Source organism: Papaver somniferum, chromosome 10 (genome assembly GCF_003573695.1).
Source record: "Papaver somniferum cultivar HN1 chromosome 10, ASM357369v1, whole genome shotgun sequence".
NCBI classification, from domain to species: Eukaryota; Viridiplantae; Streptophyta; class Magnoliopsida; order Ranunculales; family Papaveraceae; genus Papaver; species Papaver somniferum.
This window is the reverse complement of record NC_039367.1, coordinates 146,516,421-146,541,017: the sequence shown is the minus strand read 5'-3', so window position 1 is coordinate 146,541,017 and position 24,597 is coordinate 146,516,421. Positions and strand designations below refer to the sequence as shown.

The window sequence follows — 24,597 nt, the reverse complement described above, 5'->3', positions numbered from 1 at the left end:
CATCAATATTCCTTGGTTCTACCTGCGAAAGATAACTACCAAAATTGCATATATTTTGAAGTTGACCCCTTGTTTTGTCTGTAGAATCACTTCCCCCAATGATACTGTTGGGGTCATGATTCTTTTGAACCCAAAGATGTCGTGGAGGGACACGTTCTTGTTCATCAGGAATGGCTTGATCAGTGTTCTTCTCCTCGTCACTAGAAATGTCAGGATCAGTAACAGTTGGGATAACTTCGACTGATTCTGGAATTTCTTTGACTTTCTCAATTGTCTCAGTTGGAGGCAACTCACTAGGAGAACTATCTTGACGGAAATTACTAATGTCGTCGATGATAACATTAGCAGATTCCATCATGACTTGTGTTCTGAGGTTAAAAAATCGAAAACCACGGCTATGAGAAGCATAGCCAAGAAATATACCTTCGTCACTTTTGGTGTCGAATTTCCCTTTCTGTTATCCATCTTTCAGAATATAACACTTACTTCCAAACACCCTGGGATAGTGTAGGTCGGGTTTCCTTCCATACCATAACTCATAAGGAGTGTTAAGGGTTTTAGACCGTAAATACACACGGTTGATCAAGTAACATGTTGTAAAGAGATCTTCTCCCCAAAATCTTAAAGGTAAGTTTTTGTTGTGGAGCATTACCCTGGCCATTTCCTGGATGTTCCTATTCTTTCTCTCAGCAACTCCATTAGCTTGAGGAGTAATTGGTGGTGAGTATTGTTGAATGATCCCAGTTCGTCACAGAACTCAAATACCTTGGTGTCTTTGAATTCAGTGCCACGATCACTTCTAATTTTCTTTAGTTTTCGACCTTGTTCGTTCTGGATCCTTTTAACAATAATCTTGAATTCACTAAGGGTTTCATTCTTATGGGATAGGAATGCAACCCAAGTAAATCTGGTGTAATCATCTACCATAACTAAAGCATACTTCTTACCGGAAACAGTGGGTTGTTGAATTGGTCCAAAGAGGTCCATATGAATTAAATCAAGTGGAGATGTAGTGAGAATATCTCGAGATGATTTGTGGTGAACTTTCATTTGCTACCCTTTTGACAGGCATCACATACACCTTCAATCTTTGCATTGATTTTGGGAATGCCTCTAACAAGTTCTTTGTTAATGATCTTAGTTAGAAGACGATAATTGATGTGACCAAAACGCTCATGCCAAAGATGTGTAGATTCCACCTTAGACAAATTTCAAGGGTTGCTAAACTGAGTATCAAGAAGATAACAATTGTTTTTACCACGAGTTCCTTGAAAAATCACTTTCCCATATTTTTCAACAATGTCACATCCATTCGCATTGAAGACAACTCGATGGCCCTTGTCGCAAATTTGACTAATAGAAAGAAGATTAGCAGTCATACCTTTAACGTATACCACATCATGGATTTCTGGAACACCGGGTAGCTTGATCGTTCCCTTTTTGATAATGTAGCAACAACTTCCATCTCCGAATATTACAGGACCTCCTTCATAGTCAACAGACGAAACAAACCAAGTGAGATCACATGTCATATGTCGACTGCATCCACTATCAAGAAACCATTGAAAAGGAGATGTGGATCTTAAATCAAAGGCACCCATACTACTAGTACTTCTCAATTTAGAGTTTCCTGGTAGTGTTGTATGAACTTTTAGAGAATCATACAGTTGTTTAGCTTTCTTACAAAGATTACTTGCAACGTTAAGACTCTTTTGAAAGGACATACAAGCTTGATGTATATGATCGGATGGATCACAACATGAGCCTACGCTTTGAAGATTGTCTGACTGGTTCCTTGTCATATCAGTTTTCTCAACATTCTGTCATTGATTACTATCCGATTTATGACTTTTCTTGAAAGAGGAACAACTGAGATTTTTCAACTTCTCAAAGGGAGTATTTCCAGATATCAAATCCTTAAGAATTGGATTTTCTGCAACAAGGCCATAGTTGATACGGATTTGTTCATCCAACCCTTTTTGAAGAGACACCAGTTTGTCAGAGCTTTTCTTGCGGTTGTTTTTTAAACCTGGTGAAGCGTCTATTGAGAAATTATAGTCAATATAGTCAGATCGCCACAAACACAGACTTTTGAGGTCTTTAAAAATGTTTGCCTGCTCTGATACCAATTGAAAAAGCGAGGGTCTAACAACACCATTCAATATTTCTCTTAGCAATCTGTATGGACAAACTCCGAAATACTTTGCTAGAGAATCAACTAGACAGTCAGACTCAATCTAGATTAAAGTATCTCAAGAAGTCAATATCTCTCACTTGTTTTGATTTACTCAAGCTAAAAACAATAGCGAGTCTTTAATCAAACACAAGTAATAACTTGGACGGTACCAAAGACCAATATCCAAGGATCAATCAATATCAATTAACAACCAAAGGTTGGATTTCCAATTGTTAATCTTTAACGCACAACCTGTATTATTTCAATTATATAAAATATAATGCGGAAAAGAAATAACACAGACACCAAAAGTTTTGTTAACGAGGAAACCGCAAATGCAGAAAACCCCGGGACCTAGTCAGATTGAATACACACTATATTAAGCCGCTACAAACACTAGCATACTCCAAGATAACTTCAGACTGGACTATAGTTGAACCCCAATCGATCTCCCACTAATTCAAGGTACAGTTGTAATCCTACGCCTCTGATCCCAGCAGGATACTGCGCACTTGATTCCTTTAGCTGATGTTACCCACAACTAAGAGTTGCTGCAACCCAAAATTGCAGACTTGATAATAAACAAATCTGTCTCACACAGAAAAGTCTATCAAAGGATAAATCTGTCTCCCACAGAAAAACCCTAGGTTTTGTTCCGTCTTAAGATATAAAATCAAGGTGAACAGCAACCAATTGATAATCCGGTCTTATATTCCCAAAGAACAGCCTAGATTAATCAATCAACTCTCAACAATCCTTCTTGACTACACATGCGGTTTGTCGAGGAATCATAAAACAGTGAGACGAAGATGTTTGTGACTTCTTTATCTTGCCTATCGGAGAACTATCACGATCTCAAGCCAATCAATAAGATTGTACTCGTACGATAGAAGATGCAAGATCAGATCACACAACTACGATAAAAGTAGTATCGATCCGGCTTCACAATCCCAATGAAGTCTTTAAGTCGTTAACCTGGTTTTAGAGAAGAAAACCAAAGGTTAGAGGATAATCGACTCTAGCAAGCGCACTAGTATCACACAGACGTGTGGGATTGGTTTTTCCCAATGCTAGATGTCTCCTTTATATAGTCTTTTAAATCAGGATTTTTCCTTAGGTACAAAGCAATCAATATTCACTGTTAGATGAAAACCTGATTTAGATTCAAGATATATTTTCTCCACCGTTAGATCGAAAACTTAGCTTGTCACACACACTTGAGATATACGTTTACTGGGTTTGTGAAAACCATGCCCAAACGTGTACGTGTATGTTGGTTTAACGTAGTAACCCAAAAAGGTTAACCATATGAGCATTTCATATTAACCTTGTTCTTATTTACCATAACTAGTTCAATTGACTCAAATGAACTAGTTAGAGAACTGTTCAATTGCTATGGGATCTTATGTAACTACACAAGACACAATTGAAACAAAGATGATTCGATTTGATGAATCGTCTCATGAACTTTATAGCCACGGTTTTCATAAAGCATTCCTTAGTAATTTAAGTTTCATGTTCAGAGCACATCTTTAGATCATAACCACTTAAGCTCACAAAAAAGTTCACGGACTTTAGGCAACCGGCGGAGTTTTCCAAACGCAGCAGAAAATCTCGGCAAAAAGACTTCCGCCAGTTCGCGGACTAGATTCGCGGACTAAACACACAAACGAGTGTTTGGAAAAACCCAGCAGAAATTCTCGGCAAGAGAACTTCCGTCAATTCGCGGACTGAGTTCGTAATTTGAGTTCGCGGACTTGGCAAAGCCAATTCCTCCGGTTTCTCTCAATCAACAAAGTTCGAAAACTTCGGATTAAGGAGTACATGGTTATGTATTCTAAACTCTCATTCCAATCATTGAGACATTCTCATAGGACGTTATATAGCCGTTATTCACAGACCGTTTCACGTTAGAGAAAATCTCAAAGTAATTGAAACTTTTCATGACTTTCGTCACTAGGTGAAGATAAACTTGATCAAAGCGAAATGCTTTACCAACACACGATTTCGAGAAAAAGATAAGTAGTGAATACTCAACTCGAAATGTCAAATGTGTATGATCCAGTCTATATAGCATACGACTTTTCATCTCATAAGAAGTAAGAGATAGAATAGATAGACTTTTGAGTGATAGATAAGTTCAAGTCTCCACATACCTTTTTGTTGATGAAGTTCCACGGTTCCTTGAGTAGATCTTCGTCGTTGTATGATGAATCTCCATGAAGTCCTTGAGCTCAACTACACTTTTCTATCCTAGTCCGAGACTTAGCTATAATAGACTCAAGATTCATAGTTTTGATCACTAACATTGACAAACATGCTAAAAACATATATAAACTAATAACATACCATTTTAAAGAAATTACACAGACTAGTGAGCAAATTGTTTATCCAATTCTGGGAAACATAATCTCCCCTAGAATAAATGAGAATGATAATAGACTTCTAAGTGTTATTCCTGATGAGTTAGAAATAAAAGAAGCCTTATTCTCTATGAACTCATGGGGGGCACCAGGCCCTGATGGTTTTCCGCCAAGTTTTTATCAAATTCATTGGAATATTTTAAAAATGACTTAGTAGATTGGACCCAGAACATATTTAGAACAAAGAGGTTCCAGCAAAAAGAAAATCATACTTTTATCTCTTTAATCCCAAAATAAGTCCCCTAAAACTCTGAATGACTTTAGGCCAATTAGTCTAAGTAATGCCTTGTATAAAGTAGTTGTTAAGATCATTGCTAATAGATAAAAACCATACCTAGATAAAATAATTTCACAAAACCAATCAGCTTTTATACCAAAAAGACAAATTACTGACAATATTATAGTTGCACATGAGATTCTTCACACCATGAAAACATGTAAAGGAAAAAATGGTTACATGGCCTTGAAACTTGACTTGTCCAAACCGTTTGATATACTTGAATGAAATTTTATAATAGCTATGCTAAGATATTTAGGCTTTGATGAGGATTTTTTGATCTTGTATTTGGGTGCATTTCATCAGTTTCATATTCGATTCTTGTTAATGGTAGTCCAGGTGATACTTTTTATCCCGCTAGGGTATTAGACAGGGAGACCCACTCTCCCCATCACTATTTATAATATGTATGGAAGCTCTTTCGAAATTATTATTACATGTTGAATCTATTGGTAATATTTATGGTATTAAAGTTACTAAGGATTGTCCTTCCATTTCTCACTTATTTTTTGCCGATGATGCTTTTATGTTTACTAATGCTAGTACAAGCTAGGAATTTACTGGATGTTTTAAGAATTTTTAGTGATTCTTCGGGGAAGGTGGTTAATAAACATTATAAACTTCTAGACAGAATTATGAAGGTTAATAAAATAACAGAAACTGATACTTGCTTAGGCACACCACTGTTCTTCAATAGAAGTAAGTCCTTTAACTATGAGGGTCTGCTAGAATGGTTTTACAATAGGGTGCAAAGATGGAAGGCCAAATTTTTATCCCAAGCTGGGAGAACTACCCTAATTAGATCATTCACTAGTGTAATGCATGTGTACCGGATGACGTGTTTTTCCCTTCCTAAGAAAACTCTAGATAGAATAGACGCTTTACAAAGGGATTTTTTCTGGCAAAAAAATAAATATAATAGAGGTGTTTGCATTAAGTCTTGGGATTCTGTCAATATCAGTAAATCCAAAGGTGGCCTAAGAATTAAAAATCCTCATAAGTTTAATTTAGCTTTGCAAACCAGGCTAGCTTGGAGGCTAATTGAAAACCAAGGTAAATTGTGGAGTATATAGTTTTAAAACGTAAATTCTTTCCTAGATCTCACCCCATAAATTACAAGAAAAAATCTAATAAATCTTGGGTATGGACTAGTATTTGTAAAGGTTTAGATATCATTAAAGAAAACCATGATTGGAAAATAGGAGATGTGAAAAAATACAAACTTACGGAAAGACAAGTGGCTACCAAATGGTAAATGTCCAACTCCTAAGAATGGCTATAAAATATATAAAGAACAACAAGTTGCTGACATAATTGATAATAATGGTAATTGGAATGTTAGCATGATTCATAACATGTTTGATAACCAAAAAATTCAGGATATTACTAGATTAAAGACTACCAGTAGTGTGGACAGGAAAGATCTAATTAAATGGTTAGGAACTAGAGATGGTAATGTTTCAGTTAAATATGCATACAATTTTCTTTGTGATAAAAGCATGAATCCTGAAAAAGTTAAATGGTTTGATATTTGGAATTTAATGTTATACTCTAGAGTTCAAGTTTTTCTCTGGAAAGTCCTTACTGGATGCTTTCCAGTCAGGGAGACACTTGGTAGATATACTCCTATTGACATACTTTGTCCTATATGCAATTGTCAGGAAAATTAGAATATTAATCATCTATTTACAAAATGTATTTTTTCTGAGGCAGTATGGAGGGGCTTATCTCTGGATTCCACTTTTTATAAAGCTACTCATTTATGTTTCACTGATTGGTGTTTATATTGGCTAAAAGATCAAAGCAATAGAGATTTGTATGCTTATATTCTTTGGTACATATGGAAATATAGGTGCAGAGTAGTTTTTGACAGAATTAAACCTAATCCTATAGACTTGATAAGTTTCATAAGAAAAGACATACTCCAATATTTGAAACAAAACAGGCTCTTAGTTAGACCCCCTAAAAATAGGAAATTGCGTGACACAAACCATCTGAATTGCTCCCATTATAAGGAAATCTGTAATGTTAACGATACTTACATTTATTTTGATGTTGCCTTTCAAAAGAAAACTGGCATATTTATTGTCGGTCTAATAATGTTAAGTAATGATGGTAATATCTCTGAATTTGCAGGAAGGTATGAAACTTGCACAAGTGCAGAAGAAGCAGAATCGAGACCTTGCAGAGAAGCAGTAAAATGGGCCAAATATTGTGGTAAAGGTAATACATTTTTTCTCAATGACAACACTAATGTCATTAGAGGAATGAATGGAGATTCTTTTGCTGACAACTGGAGATGCAAATCAATTCTATCAAAACCTTTAAACATCAACAATTCTTTTGCTAAATCTTCCTTCTACTATATCAATCGGAAATGTAATACTAAAACAGACAAGTTAGATAGATATTTGAACAAGTTTAAGATTTCGAATATAGACTCTAGGTTGTTAAGTTTAGATGTTAAAAGTAGTTGGATCCAAAGTATCTGTTCTAGAAGCAATGTAAATAACAATGTACCTATGTTTTCTTAGTTGGTAATATATTTTCCTTTCATCAAAAAAAAAAAAAAATCTATCTAGAAATGATTGATACCTAGAAAGGTAACATACCAGTTATAATCTAAAAGTCTGAATGGAAGGACACCTAAGCCAAGTTAAATGGTTGAATCAAGAAAATATTGAGCAGCTGCCAAGAAATAATCGGGTTTGATGGCTTGTATGTATTAAAATTCAGAGAAGATAATCACTCACTATTAGATTGATACGATCGAAAGATAAGTTGATTTTTATTTTCAAAACACATAAATATATTTGAATTGGCTTTACCTCGTTATGGTGGTGAACGAGTCCATGACTTGCTTGCCGGATTTTCCGTACATGTATATATAGTGCGAAAGACAAAGAGAGAACAAATGATATGTTCTTCTTTTTTCGACGAGAAAAGGTTCATATACAGGAAAAAAAAATTCAAATTACAAAAAAGATCAGTGGTGTGAGAGATAGAGATAGAGAGAAATGTACGCGACAAGGCCTCTCGCATTGTACATAAGAGATCCTAGTATCCTGTCAACGCTTACAAAGGGTCTAGCATTTCAGGTTATATTGTAATTACAGATGAAGAAACAGAGGATGAAGATACATGTTGTTGGGGTACTTGTAAAGACCCCACAGTTGGAGAGTTCTCATTTCCTCAAAATAAGTTGGTGAACGTTGTCTACACATTGGGGAGTGCAGAGCACCGTAGAACCCAAATCGATAAGGTTTGGTTCATCCCAGTTCTTGATAAGCCTTTGTCCTCTAACCGTTATTACATGATAACAACATCAGGCAAACAAAGGGTATGTTTTTGTTTTTAAGAAAAAATCATCTTTCATTTGTAGTACTAAAATTGAATTCAATTAATTTATTTTAACTAGACAAACTCATGTTGAATTTGAATTGGACCTTTTTAGGAAAACTTGCACATGTTCAACAGAGGAAGATATGATCGTATGTTGTTTCTGAAATGTTATAAAGGATGTAAAACCAAGAGTATTTGATTACAGAGACATATATCAACAAGTAGAAGTATTAAAAAAAAGACGTGGTTAATTATATTGTTAAATCTGTCGCTCCAGATGGATTTCCTCCTTCTTTTCTGAGACGAACAGGGTGGAGGCTTTCGACCTCAAGTTCATATGATTGTCAATTGGATGAAGCTTTTGGTCTCAATGACTCTCTACGCTTATGCTTACCACCAGATTCTAATATTGTTCAGATATCTAGTAAGGTTTCCACACCTACGGTTGTGAGAGAATGGTATTGTCCTTTTGTGTTCGTAATGGAAGGGATACCTAAAGAACAGATGAAGAATTCATTGTTTTATAAAATGATTCTAGAGCAGAATTGGAAGAGATACACATGCAAAAATTTCAATTCTGGAAATTTCGTATATGTTAACGTGACCCTACAAAGGGAAACAATTAGGTTATTCGTTAACGAGTCTAAGAAAATTTGTGCACAAGGTGGTGATGGATTTATATGGTATATGCATGCTAATTCTAATTCGGAAGGGTCCGAACTAGGATTAAGTGCAACAATTGTGGATAAAATGAAATGGGTTCAACAACAAGGAGGGTACGAAATAGAAGGAGAAAATAGAGATGAGACAGTGGAAAGAGTTGAGTATTTCGGAAGAGGAAATGAGTTGAGGAGGTTTCGATTTTTTGTGTCAGCGGAGAGGTTTTCTTTGAGGAGAATGAATGGTACCCTAGTTCTAACTTGTGACTACAAACACATTCATTAAACTAGAAGCAAATGGGACTGAATGAATTCCAAACAACTATAATGTGTGTTTGTGTGCATGTAGGTGTCTGTCTGGGTGTGTTGGTGTTGGAATATTTTCAACGCCGCTAACCAAAGGGGGGTCCTGGGGGGCATCGCCCCCCAGGCTGTGGAGACCGCCCCTGGTGGGGGTTTCAAGGGGGCAACGCCCCCGGAAGAATTTTTTGAACTGAAGGTTTTATTTGGCCGATAAAAGCCTGTTCGAAAATTTCGAATCCAAAAGACACCATTGATGTCTGTTGATGAAGGAACCTGACGTTTCGTGAATAGAAACCTGTTGGCGAATAAAAACCTATTCCCAACAGGTGCAAAACCCTTTATAAATAGCTTCTCCCAGTTTCGTTTAACATATAAGAAAAATCAATCTGTTTTCTCTATTTCAAAAAGCATCATCAGAAATCAGAAATCTCTTTGTGTGTTCTTGATTGAATCAAGGGGTACAAACCTTGAATTCAGTTTTCGTTGCAGGGCTTTCATTGTATCCTGAAGGCAATATTTCGCATACCTGTTGTAATCGCCAATTGTTATTGGGAGGGTAGAAATATTTGTCTAAAAGAAATTTATACAAGCCTTGAAAGTTTTGGAGTGCAACACTTTCTTCTCTGTGTCATTCATCCTTTGTGAAACCCAATTTTTCCAACAGTTGGTACACGTGAGTTTTTCAAATAGATTGATTTGTGTGTTCGTATATTTACATATTCTCAGTGTGGTAAAGTTATAAATTATAGAATAAATTTTTAATGGGTCGTTTTTTGATGGGGACATGGAGGACAAATCAGATACTGACAAATACCATTTTGTTTAAACAGATTCTCTTTCCAAAAATATTAAAGATAAAATTTAATCAATTAAGGTAACCAATATCCTCTCCAAAAAAATACATTTCTTTTCTGTTTTTGGAAACAAAATCTTTTATAATTAATTAATCAAAAAAACACATGTTAACATATGATAATGGTTTGAACCAAGGTAGTTAATTTCGGATTCCGGTTTATCTCGATCCCGAGCGAGACACTGGTACAACGTTGTCTCGGGGAGATTTCGTTTTCAAGTTTCGGTGTAATTTGGGTTCCAACTTTTATAATAAGAAGTGTTTGTTGCCAGGTTCAATTAATTCCAATCCTAATTTGAGTCAGACTAGAAGATTGAGGGAGTATTGACCCACTTAAAAGAAACATAGTATTAGTAAATCTGATTGTTCACCTTCCTCATCATCAACACCAAATGATAATTTTAGGTCAAGAAATTCAAACACAACAACAAGCAATAATACTAGTGAGTGAATTAATCAGTTTAATTTTTGTACTTGAGATTAATCCACTCAATTTTAAAAAAAAATTATATATATATATATTCCGGCCGAAATTCCGACCGAAAAACGCGTTTCCGGCCGAAATTTTCGAAAAGATTTCGTCCGGCCGAAATTAACAAAATCTCATCTTCTTGGACCGAAATCCGGAATTTCGCCGAAATTTCGGCCGAGATGGCCGAAATCGACTACATAGGTTTGAACTTGGAAAATACTACATGGACATATTTTATTTTTAAATAGCAAAGCGACTTAAATTAGAATTAGTAGAAAAAAAATTCCTCACTTGCTATTCACAATCTTGGACCATACCGATACTCTAACACCACCATCTTCATAGAGAATTAGGTCTACCAAAAAATGATTCTTTGGGAATGAAATCTACTGAAAATCGTCTAAAACATAATTACACTCTATGGGAGGTTTAGTTGATCATCGTCATCATTAGTTCCTTAGAGCAACTGCAGTGGTGCGACCAAAACCAAAGGCCAAAGACTAAAAAAAAAAAAAATCAAATTTGGGTTTAGTTCGTCATGTGGCGTAGAGGGAGAAGAGTAAATTTGGTCGCGCGTTGATATAAAGTTCGCCTGGACACCGAGCGTTGGTAAAGTTTACGCCTGGAATCAGGCGTTGGTAAAGATAACGCCTGAAATGGGGTGTTTGTAAAGATTACGCCTGAAATCAGGCGCTAATAAAGATTACGCTCGGGGGAATTCAAACAAAAAAAAAAAGAAAAAAAAATGGGGCGGAGGTATAAATCCCGCCCCATGTGATGTATCTCATATATGATCAAAGTATATCAACGCCTGGTAGAGGATCAAAGAATATCAACGCCCAACTAAGGGGGGTTAACTTTATGTACGCCCGATGGGGCGTACATTTAACGTACGTCTAGTACAGGCGTAAGGTATACCAACGCCCCTGCATAAGGCGTTAACTTTACGAACGCGCGGCTATTAGCGGGCATTATATCTACGCCCGTTGGATAGGCGGACATTATATAAACGCCCGACTATATTTGGGTTTGGTCTTGATCGCCGACCAAATTTGGTCTGGTTTTAGTCTTTGATGAAATTTTGATCGATGGTCCGTCCCACTACGCCTATCCACTGGACCAAATATTTGGGTTTAGTCGTCCATTGTGGACGCTCTTAGAGTCTTTGTCACTTCTCATGTCTACCTAAAAATGATTGATACCTTTATAAAGACAAACGTCCGGCACCAACTATATATACAATTCCAAAAACCATATTATACTTCATTCAAATAAGGGGAAATTTCATTTTCGTTTGGAGACTTTGCAAGTACAATTAGGATGCAATCGTGGATGCATCTCTGTTTCCCCAAAACTGTGTAGCTTCACAATGAAGCGATGCCATGTAGCATATCCACTCACTAATTTCGTTTGCAAGAACTTAATATCTTGTGACATATTCATTTAAAATTGTTTTGAAAAATACAAAATTGGTTAAAAAGACCGAAATCAACAATTCTTGGGTGAAACAGAAGTTAGATTTTGATACTGTTTAAATGGACAAAAATGTAAAAATAGGCAGGATGTAACCAGTTTCATCGTGCCCATTTTCAAATAACTTTTCTTATTTTTAATTTACACAGGATGTATCCAGTTTCATTCTTGCTATTTTTTAAATTTAAGCTACGATGAAACCAGTTTCATCCTTACTATTTTTTTTTTTTGGCCATTTCACCCAAACTATTTTTTACTCGTCCATTTGAACCGTGATTTAAAAATATTTGGACAAATGATCCATTTTCCATTTGAAAAATAGATTGGACCACTATTTTAGTAAAAATTTATGTTTTCGACGGAGAAATCTGAACATGTTTCATTGATTGATCAGTAGTTTTTGAAGAATAAGCATAACCGAGTGTATGCGAGTTTAGTTCCCCCTCACCCCCAAGAATCGGCTTCCATAGCTTATTTACCTGGCTAATTTGGGGCTTAATGTGATTATTTGGGGCCTACGACTAAAAAATAAAAAGGGTCATTAAGAAGTAATTCCCAGAAACCCCTAATCCACCTATTTATGTTAATGTCTAATATGCCCTTATTCATTAGTGATGATTAATTAAGTTAGTATTAGTTAAATTAATTAGTGTTTGAATTTGATTATAGTGTTATAGGATTAGAGTAGGAATTCATTTCTTCTTCTAAGGTTTGGAGGGGAAAAAAGTATAGGGAAAAAAGAAAAAACTAGGGTTTGTGATATTCTTAGCAAAAATGAAACTTTATAGTGACGATGAAGACTTTAGTAGTAACAAAGTAGTGTGTGCATGCATCAGATAATCTTGATTTCGATCCTACCGACTTGGATAGTTTGTTGAATGAAGAATAGAATGTCAACCAATGAATGCTTGAGCATATTATTCAAGCACAAGAACAATTTCGCCGGGAAGAAGAAGGTTGAAAATGCGGGGGTCTAACAACCACACCCAACAATTCGTTTGGCAATCTAAGAGGACTTAATCCAATATACTTTCTAGAGAATCAATTAGACAGTCAGACCCAATCTAGAATAAAGCATACAAAGAGTTTAATATCTCTAACTTTTAATTCAATCCGCAATCAACAAATAGAAATTTGCGAGCCCGATTAAATATAAGAGGAATTACTTGAACGGTACCAAAGACCAATGTTCACGTATCAATCAATGTAAATAAACAACCAAAGGTTGGATATTCTAATTGATTGATCTTAACGCAGAACCTGTGATATTTCAATTATATAAAAAAATATAATACGTAAAAGAAATAACAAAGACACCTGAATTTTGTTAACAAGGAAACCACAAATGCAGAAAAACCCCGGGACCTAGTCCAGTTTGAAAACCGCAGTGTATTAAGCCTCTACGGACACTAGCTGAAAATGCGAGGGTCTAACAACCTCACCCAATATTTCGATTAGCAATCTGTATGGACTAACTCTAATATACTTTTAAGAGAATCAACTAGACAGTTAGAATCAATCTTAATAAAAAGTATATCAAGGAGTTAATATCTCGATCTCTTTATTTAATCTATACTCAAGCAAATAGAAATATGCGAGTCTTTATTAAATATAAGAGATATAAACTTGGATGGTACCAAAGACCAATATCCAAGGATCAATCAATTTCCAATCAACAACCAAAGGTTGGATTTCACAATTGATCGATACAACGCACAACCTGTGATATTTCAATTATATAACAAAATATAATGTGGAATAGAAATAACACAGACACCAGAAGTTTTGTTAACGAGGAAACCGCAAATGCAGAAAAACCCCGAGACCTAGTCCATATTGCACATCACACCGTATTAAGCCGCAACATACACTAGCTTACTACAAACTAACTTCTCTCTGGACTATAGTTGAACTCTAATCAATCTCATACTGATTCAAGGTACAGTTTCGCTCCTTACGTCTCTAATCCCAGCAGGATACTATGCACTTGGTTCCCTTAGCTGATCTCACCCACAGCCAAGAGTTGTTACTACCCAGAGTCGAAGACTTTAATAAACAAATCTGTATCACACAGAAAAGTCTACGATAATAGATAAATATGTCTCCCACAGATAAACCTATGAGTTTTGTTCCGTCTTATGATAAAATCAAGGTGAACAGGAACTAATTGATAACCGGGACTTATATTCCCGAAGAACATCCTAGAATTATCAATCACCTCACAATAATCTAAATCGTATGGTAGCGAAACTAGATATTGTGGAATCACAAACGATGAGACGAAGATGTTTGTGATTTCTTTTTATCTTGCCCTATCGGAGATATAATCTCAAGTCAATTATTTCAATTTAACTCGTATGATAGAAAATTTCATGATCAGAACGCTCAACTACAAGAGAAGTAGTTTCGCCTGGCTTTACAATCCCAATGAAGTCTTTCAGTCGTTAACCTACAGGGTCTCGAGAAGAAACCTAAGGTTAAAGGAGAAAATACTCTAGCAAAACCAACAAGTATCACACAGGAGGTGTGGGGATTAGTTTTTCTAGTTTCTAGATGTCTCCTTTATATTTTTCAAATCAGGGTTTGCAATCCAAGTTACCTTGGTAACAAAGCATTCAATATTCACCGTTAGATGAAAAACCTGATTTAACTAAGCTAATATCTTTCAACCGTTAGATCGAAACTTAGCTTGTCACACACAAATGAAATGTATTTCATTTAAGTTTAAGTAACAGTACGTAAACGTGTACACTTAGTTGGTTCACAAATAGGTAACCAATGGTTAGCCATATGAGCACTTTCATATTAACCGTATTCATCTTTCTCATAACTAGTTCAAATGACTCATAAGAATTAGTTGCAGAGTTGTTCAATTGCTTAGGTCTTTATGAATAGACACAGTTGAAACAAAATCGATTTGATTCACTTGAATCAATTCATGAACAATATAGTCATGGTTTGCAAAGATTGCATTCTTTATAATTTATTTCATGAACTTCCGATTTTGAGAAATAACCAGCTTGGGTACGCGTATGGGTACGTGTACCATAGCTACCGGATTTGAGTTTACAAACTCAGCAGAAATTTTTGGTTCGAAAACTTCCGTGGGTACGCGTATGGGTATGCGTACCTAAGGTGACTGGTTTAACAGTTTGCAAACTTACAAAGTCAGCAAAAATTTTCGGTTCAAAAACTTCCGCTGGTACACGTACGGGTACGCGTACTCAACCTGTCTCCTTCACCAATACTATATGCACACATATGCACACATTTGGTTTCCGGCACATGGATTTATACACTAATGTGCGGACACACTATATATGCTTATACCCATAGTTGGTTACGTAATCTCAACTATACATTTCAATCATTGAAACATTCTTCTATAATGTTATAACAGTCGTTATTCTCAACTATCGTCATCAAAGCTATTTTCAAGATTGAAACGTCATCATGACTTTCGTCACGGGTAAAGATGAAAAGTGGTTAAAGGGAAAGCTTACCAACACATATTTCGAGAAAAAGATAGGCGAGTAAACTCGGCTCGAAATAGCAAATGTGCATGTATGAAAACTATCATACTTATACGACTTTGTCTCAAGAGTAGGAGATAGAGTAGATACTCTTTTGAGTGATAGATAAGTTCAAGTCTCTACATAACTTTTAGTCGGATGAAGTTCCACTGGTTCCTTGAGTAGTTCTTCATCTTCGTAAGATGATCGCCATGAAGTCTAGATCTCAACTACACTAAACTGTCCTAAACCGAGACTTAGCTATAAGTAGTCTAGAAATCAAGACATATAATTTTGACACTAAACTTGAAAAACATGCTTGAGATAGCAACGCATGCGAGTTCGACCGAGCAATGCTCTAATAATCTCCCCTTTTGTCAATTTTAGGGCAAAACTATCAATACATATGGATTACAAAATAAATAAAACTTTGTAGCTTCTTGCCCATATGATTGATCTCCTTGGTGCTTCAACATTACTCGAAAACTTCTTCTTTTCCAAGTACTCTCATGATTCCATAGATGTTCAATTCAGCATCATAGTTGTTGAAGATCCGTAGCCATAACAATGAGAAAACAAAACCTCTCGATTATTGTTATACAATGTCATAGTATTATTACACAGTACCAAATTTCTTATATCACAACTTTGACAACAATACTATGGTGATATGTATCACTCCCCCTTAGTCAATACTTTCATCTCAACATGAAAACCACTCCCCCTTACATAATGATCCGTAAAACACGTAAACTATATGTATTTGTAGTGTGAACTACATATTAATTCTCCCCCTTTTTGTCAATAAAATTGGCAAAGGTACGAAAACGGGATCCTAATGAAATTTTTCCACGGAGATGCTTCAAGACTAAAGAAAAGTACATGTCAACTTGTTTAGATGCAATCATATAGCCGAAGCTAAATGCATTCATCAAGGAGTTTATAAAGATACAAGATAAACCCTAAAATATTCCATAGCCGCACTCCCCACAAAGATATGGAAATTAAGCGCAAGTTCAAAAGAACTCTCCCCCATTTGATGTCATTCCCGAAAGAACAACAAGAGCGACCTTACTTTTACAAGAAAATAAGGATTTCTTTGGACACCAAAAACCATAAGAAAATGATGTTGTATCCAAAAATTCTCAATCAATCTAATCACAAGAGAACCCATGATTAATTTAATCGGAATACACAACCAAAATTAATCACAAACAGATCTATGATTAGTCTAGTTGGAAATGCTCACATAAGAACACTTATGGAGCCGCACGGTATATACATAAAATATGGATCAGAGAAGATCAATACTGTGGAATGAACAAAGATTCATTCTATCTCATCACTATTTGAATAACAACATATAATAGACATAATCTTTGTAATCAAAAATTCATCATATCTTCCATTGATTATTTGCATAATGACATAATAGGTTCAATTTTTGATTGTCAAAAGTTCATCGATCTTTTATGAATACATGCATATCGACATATGAAGGAGATAACTTTTGACATCGTATGGGACAATCATAGTTCACGCATGCAAACACACTGTAGGATCAGAATCTCGCAACAATTATGTCTCAGCGAAATTATCAGTGGTATTGCACAATAGCGTCGCAGAACAATTTAAGAAACAACGTCAGCAAGGATCATGAGAAAGATGTGATAGTCTTGCGACAATTAGAGAGCTTCCGAAGTTAACATTTGTAAGGTTGCGAGAATGTCGCAAGCCATATCCGAAAATAAAGGACGGATTAGCTGTCATCCACTATGTGTTTCCTTATAAATAGTCATTCAAGTTGTAAAGGGAGGAGAGATCTTTTTTGAGAAAGAAACAAGTAAATAAGAGAGAGAAAATTCAGAGCAGACATCATTCTTGACTTCTTTATCTTTCTTGTAAGAACATTCAGAAATTAATCAATGAAATTAAGAGTGTAAACCTAAAAAGGAGCTAATAAATAATGAAATCATATGAGGAGTGTAGTGTAAGATTTCCTGCAACTACATAATGGCGCTATAAACAGGGAATTGAAGATCGAAAGTTGAAGATTGTTGATTGAGAATATTCAAATCAAGAAAGTGATTAAATAAATCAGTGAATCAGTTAAAAGAAAGATGAGCAGAATTAATGAAAATGGCAAAAGATTGGAGTGTAATATGATAACAAAAAGCTTGATAAATGAATTTCATGAAAACGTCAAAGGAAGAATACATAAACGAAATTCTGAAGGAAAGAAAATTATAGCGGTAGAAAAAATATCACCCTTGAAAGAGTGGGAAAAGCAAAAAATCGCATTCATGGCGGAAGAAATACCAAAAGAAAATTTAAACCATACATCTTCGTTGGTCATCACAGTGCCTATTACACGAAAAGAGAAGGATACAACAATAAAATCCGCAGGAGAATGGATGTTGAACAAAACTTTAATCGATACAGGAAGTTCAGTTGATATAATATTTTATCATGCATTCCGGAGAATGGGATTTAAAGATGAAGAAATGTCCAGTTCAGCATATTTTGTTCACGGCTTTGGAAAATCCACAACAAAACCTAAAGGAGAAATAGTGGTGCGAATTCCACTTGGAGAAATCGAAACATATGTAACATTGTGTGTGGTGGATATGTAATCGCCATATAATATGTTATTAGGAAGATCATGGTTACATGCGATAAAAGCTGTGGTATCAACGTTGCATCAATGTATTAAATTCCCCACTCCAAATGGAATAGGTGAAATTAGAGGAGATGTTGACAATGCGAAATTATGTCATCAAATTGAAGTAAAGCATTATGAAGAACAAGCAAAAAGGAAACAATTTCGCAGAAATTTGGCAAAGGAAGCAAAGAAGGAAGAAGAATTTAGAGTTTATATGATAAGGGCAAGAGAAGGAAAAGGAATACCCAGCGAAATTTCGGAAGAAGGGGAAGAACCCATAAAAGCAATAAAAGAACCAACACCAATGGCAGAACCTAAATCCAGTTACACTGTCGCAGAACCAACAAAAGAAATAAATGTTGGGACTGTAGAGGAGCCTCTAATGTTGAGAATTGGAACCAAAATGGATGTAGAAGAAGAAGAAAGAACTGTCAACTTGTTGCGAGAATATAAAGATATTTTTGCAGGAAACATGGATGAGATATCAGGAATAGATCCATCAATTTCTTGCCACAAATTGGAGATTAACAAAAATGTGAGACCATTTAAACAGAGAATAAGAAAAATCGCAACAACTTACCATTCCCAAATGGAAGAAGAATTACAGAAAATGCGTGAGGCAGGAATTATAAGAGAAGCTAAATAACCAGAATGGATAGAGAATATGGTCATTGTCCCAAAGAAAAACAAGGGAATCAGGATTTGCATAGATTTCACTGATTTGAACAAAGCTTCCCCCAAAGATAGTTTTCCATTACCCGATATTCCTCAAATGTTGGAATCTGCAGTGGGAAATGATAGGGTATCATCTTTAGATGGGTACAAAGGGTATAACCAAATTCCTCTCGCTGGAGAAGATCAAGAACATACTGCTTTCTTTGCCCCTAGAGGTTTATATTGTTACACGAAAATGCCATTTGGTTTGCGAAATGCGGGAGCGACATATCAAAGAATGGTAGAGAAGGTGTTCGCAAAATGGATACATAAAACATTAGAAGTATACGTGGACGACATGTTAGTAAAGAGAAGGTGTTCGCAAAATGTACAATACTTGAGGGAGATTTTTGAACAAATGCGGCAGTATAACATTAAATTGAATCCTGAGAAGTGTACTATTGAAGTTGCATCGGGAAAAAATTTAGGCTACATTGTATCAAAGGAAGGAATACAGGTTGATCCAGAAAAAGTGCAAGCAGTTCGTGACATGCCAACACCAGCAACAATAAAAGATGTACAGAAGTTGAATGGGCTTCTAACTTCGCCGGGGAGATTCATTTCGCGATCATCAGATAAATGCAAATATTTTTTCGATATGCTCAAGAAGGGTGCGAAATTTAAATGGAGTGATGAATATGAAAAGGCTTTTCAAGGAATCAAAGAACATCTTATGAATATAACTATTTTACAAAAGGCAGAACTAGGAGAAGAATTATTAATTTACCTTGCGACAACGTCGCATGCATTAACTGATGTGTTATTGCGAGTAGACGCAGGAGTGGAGAAACCCATTTATTACATTAGAAAAACTTTTAATACTACTGAGAAGAATTACTCAAAGATTGAAAAATTAATCTTAGCATTGGTCTATGCATCATTTAAGCTCCGCATATACTTTCAAGCACACAAGATAAAGGTATTAACAAAAGTGCCAATTGAATCAGTGATGAAGAATTCTAAAAGATCAGGAAGGGTAGAGAGATGGAATGCACAAGTAGGCCACTTTGATATTAAATATGAAATTTTGTCTTCACCAAAATCACAAGTTGTTGCGGATTTCTTGGCAGAATTTCCTTTAGAAGAAGATGAAGCATGAAGAGTGAGAGAGTAGAAGAGTAGAAGAAGAAATGATGGATGTAGAAGAAGAACATGGAGATCCAAAAGATTTATTAACAGAACCAAATAGATGGGAAATATTGGTAGATGGATCATCAAATGGAGAAGGAAATGGAGTTGGAATTGTTTTAATTTCGCCAGAAGGAATAAAGATGGCTTTTTCATTCAGATTGGAATTTGCATCCACTAATAATGAAACAGAATATGAAGCTGTGATACATGCTTTAAAATTCGCAATAGAAATGAAACTAGAAAATGCCAGGATCACTAGTGATTCGCAGCTAGTTATTCGCCAAATAAAAGGAGAGTATACTACAAATGAACCATCCTTGAAGAAATACAAGAAGCTGGTTGAAGAATTATCAGCGAAAATCCCAAAGATAAAATGGAGGCACATTTCAAGAAAGGATAATAGACTCGCAGACGCTTTTGCTTTCATCTCAAGCATGATGACAGATCCAACTGCGAGATGCATAAAAATACAAACACTTCTGTCACCATCAATAAATAAAGAAGAGGAAGATGTGGATGTGATGGATGATAATGAAAAAGAAGAACAAATGAACAATGTCGCAGACTGGAGAATGGAACTTCGCATATTTGGCGAAAGGAGAAACACCAAGAAATAGATTGGAAACACACAAGTTAAAAAAAGCGAGCAACGAATTATGAATTAAGAGATGGGTTGCTATACCGAAAATCCTTTAGTGGACCATCACTCAGATGTTTGACACGAGGAGGAAGGAGAAAAGGTGCTGAAAATGTTACATAGTGGAGATGCTGGCAATCATAGTGGAGGAAGATCTTTGGCACATAGAGCAAAAATGCAAGGTTATTATTGGCCATACATGCATGAAGATGCAAAACAAATATCAAGACGCTGCGAAGATTGTCAGCGACATGGAAAGAAAAATACATGCACCAGGAGCACCATTGTCATCTTCAACCAGTGTATGGCCCTTTGGAAAATGGGGCTTAGACATTGTGGGGCCATTTTTACCAGGAACTGGACAAAGAAGATACTAATAGTCGCAACAGATTATTACAAAATGGACAGAAGTGAAGGCAGTACAACATATTCGCGACAAAGATATCTTTACATTCATATTCGAAAATATCATTTGCAGATTTGGAATTCCTGCACAGTTGGTATCTGATAATGGGAAACAGTTTGAGGGGCAGAATATAGAAATGTTACTTAATGCATTCAAGATAAAATGTGGAAAGTCCACTCCTTTGTATCCACAAGCTAATGGGCAAGTAGAAGCAACAAATAAAACAATTGCAGATATATTAAAGAAGAAATTGGAAGGACATCACAGATCATGGTGCGAACAAGTACATAATGCAGTATGGGCTTATAATACAACTAGAAGAGAAGCTACTGGAATGTCACCTTTTTGTTTAACATACGGAGTTGAAGCGGTGTTACCAACAGAAGTTGTTATTCCGACAACAAAAAGAGAAGCTTGGGAGAAAAATCTTAGTGCGGGTTTAATTTTAAACAAACTTGATGAATTAGAAGAAAAAGAGAAAAAGCTTTACAACATATGGAGAATTATCAGCGAAGATTAGCTCGAGAATATAATAAACGTGTCAAAATACGTGAATTTCAACCAGGAGATTTAGTTCTGCGAGAAACACCAATATATCAGCGAGAAAATGGTGGAAAATTAAAAAATGGGATGGACCTTACATCATTAAGGAGATAGTTGGAACAGAGCTTATAGATTAATGGATCCAGAAGGAGAGATGTTGGTCATAGATTAGACAGACCATGGAACAGGTTGTGTTTGAAAAGATATTATCAGTAAGAAGCTTTGAGAAGTTATGAATTCTGAAAAAATAATTGCAGAATTACTCATATCAAAAGAAGATCATGATGTGCGAAATTGTCGCAGAGATAACCACAGAACAATGACATAAAAGAAAGGGGCGAACCTTTATGGCGTACACCCTAGTTCGCGAAAAAATTTCGCAAGAGGCAAATGTAAGACCTAAAGTACGTCATATTAGGGGGTACCTGTTACATGGCTCAGGGAAAGGCTACACCGCCACCGGAACCTGAGTCATGGAGATTTGGGGTCAATAAAGCCCATCCGGGAGAGGCACCTTGGATTCTCAACTTAAGCATATGACTTAGGTTGGGCGACTAAGGTAATAAGGACTCTCCAAGGAGTGCAGAATCTGATCAAGGCGCCGAGGTACACGGTTGAGTCAAGGGTGCCGGGGCGTTTGAAGCGTCCTTGCCATTCTTGACAAGTCTTGGCTTATACTGCACTCGGCCTGAAGAAAACCCCACTTAGGGTGCAGTCTCGTAACCATAAGCCCTATAGGAAAAGGGATAAGAGGCTGCGAAAACAACTGGTTGTTGTTAAGACTGGATGGGAGGAGCTAACCTTGTATGGTAGAAGTACGCCTCCTTGAAGGGGCAACCAGGGGGAGATAAGGGCGGCACCCTCCATTAGGGAGCTGATAAGTGTCTTAAGACGCAAATGTCATGAGGCTTTTTATTCGCAAGGATATTAAGGCTTGTCATATTTGTGCAACAATCCTGAAGAGGCAATAATACAAAAGAAAAAGATAAGACGAGATCAATGGGTTTTCGCATGAAAGTGCGAAGACGTCCTGCGATTTCGTCGCAAGACGGCAATGTCATGGGGCTTTATTTTCGCAAGAATATTTAGGCCTGTCATATTGTCGCAACATTCCTGAAGAGGCCATAATACAAAAGAAAAGTTAAGACAAGATCAATGGGTTTTTGTATGAAAATGCAAGGACGTCCTGCGATTTTGTCGCAATGACAAGAGATGGCATAATAAGACCTTTAATTAGGAAGGCAAAATAAGACCATATGATAAAACAAATTGATGATAAGCATTCAACAGATTATTTTGTGCAAGAAAGATAATGAGAGGCAAGTATGGGAATCGATATACAAGAAGCATTATCTTTCTTATCAACAAAATATTAAAAGGAAAAGTTGACTTCAAAGTTATTGAAAAATGTAGCTCTCAAAAGTGATAAAAATAAGACAGCTCAAGAAAACAAAGCTAGAAAGAAGCTCAAGCTTCAATATTAATATCAGTAGCAGGAGATGACAGAAATTCTTCGCCAACATTCTCGCAAGCTTCTCCTTCATTTCGGCTTTGATCTTCGCCATGACTAGCATTTTGATTATCGCCAGCAATTACTTCTTCAGGAGAAATTTCTTTCTCATTCTGATTAACACCAGCAGATACTTCTTTAGAAGGAACCTCTTCTTCATCTTCCAGGAAATTATCCTCTGCACCGCTTTCGTAATCATAATCACTATCAGCAGGACGAGGAACTTCATCATCATCTACTTCTAGGATCAATTGATGTAGGAGGAAGAGAGTTGGATAGTAAGATGTCATTTACAAGGACTTCAGCCCGGAGATGAACTTGGCGAAGAAGTGCTCTTTGATGATTCCTATCTTGAATATCTTAAAATAAGCAAGTAATCAAGTCTTCTTTCTGCTCGATCGCGAGAACCAGTAAGGGTAGAGACGAGCAAGGCATTCTCTTTGCGAATTTTAGCATATTTAGCCTCCAAGTCAGAAATAGAGAATGAAGATTCTTCTCAGACTCTGCGAAAAATAGAATACAAAATTTTGTTAAAATAAGGAATTCAGAGAGATATGACAAAGAAAAGATAATTAAGGCAGTCAAACTATTATGACTACCTTCCTTTTTCGAAATAAGGTGTTGGATCAAGGATAGACAACTATTCTCCCAATGGTCCATTGCGTCATCAAATTTATCTCCAACTAAACCTTTAAGTCGAGACTGAAGATTTTTCTCTTTAAAAACAAGGAAGGCATTTTTCTTCGCAAGAGAAGAATAAGATTCTTCTAATTTGGAATATTGTTCTTTAAGCTAATTTTCCTTCACACTTAAAGCTATTCTACCTTGAATGAGTGTATCTCTTTCAGCGATAGATGATTCTGTTACTTCTTTAAGTTCATTTCTTAAAGAGCGAAGAGATTTCTCTTGGTCAGCACATACTTTTTGGAGAATATTAAGTTGTTGCGAAGATATCGCCATCTTGTTTAAATAAACTCGCTTCTCTTGAGATAAGGTTTTATTATCATCTGCTAAAGTTTCCATCCCTAAATTAGCTTTGGTTAAAGAATAAGAAAGACGAGATACTTCATTACTTAATAGATCTTGTCTTTGAACTAATTGGGTATTTTCATTGGTAAAATTATTTATTTGATCAAGGGAATATGAATAGAGGTTATCTAATTGGTTATATTGATCCATTAAGACTTCTTTATCAACACAGTCTTCTTCAACAGCAGATTCAAATTGATATCTCTCCATTACTGGTTTTTGATTTAATGCTTAACATGCGAAAGAGGGATTTAAAGGATAATTAAACATGGGAAGGATAAAACCATCGAAAAGGCAAATTAAAGACATAGATGAGGAAATCATACCTCTTAATTCATCATTCTTCTTGCGAAGATTGTCACGATAGAGCAAAACATTTTGAAGTTTCTGATTTTCAAGACGAAGAGCATTATATTGTTTTTCTAAAGTTTTCCGCGAAGCAGCTTTGTCAGAACCCAAATGCTTGCCAGAATTT

The 24,597-nt window shown here is 35.9% G+C and overlaps 1 pseudogene; it reads left to right on the top strand.

Annotated features, from left to right (window-relative positions):
• The first annotated feature begins 7,893 nt into the window (after positions 1-7,893).
• LOC113316435 lies at positions 7,894-9,184 on the top strand (annotated as a pseudogene).
• Positions 9,185-24,597: the final 15,413 nt, after the last annotated feature.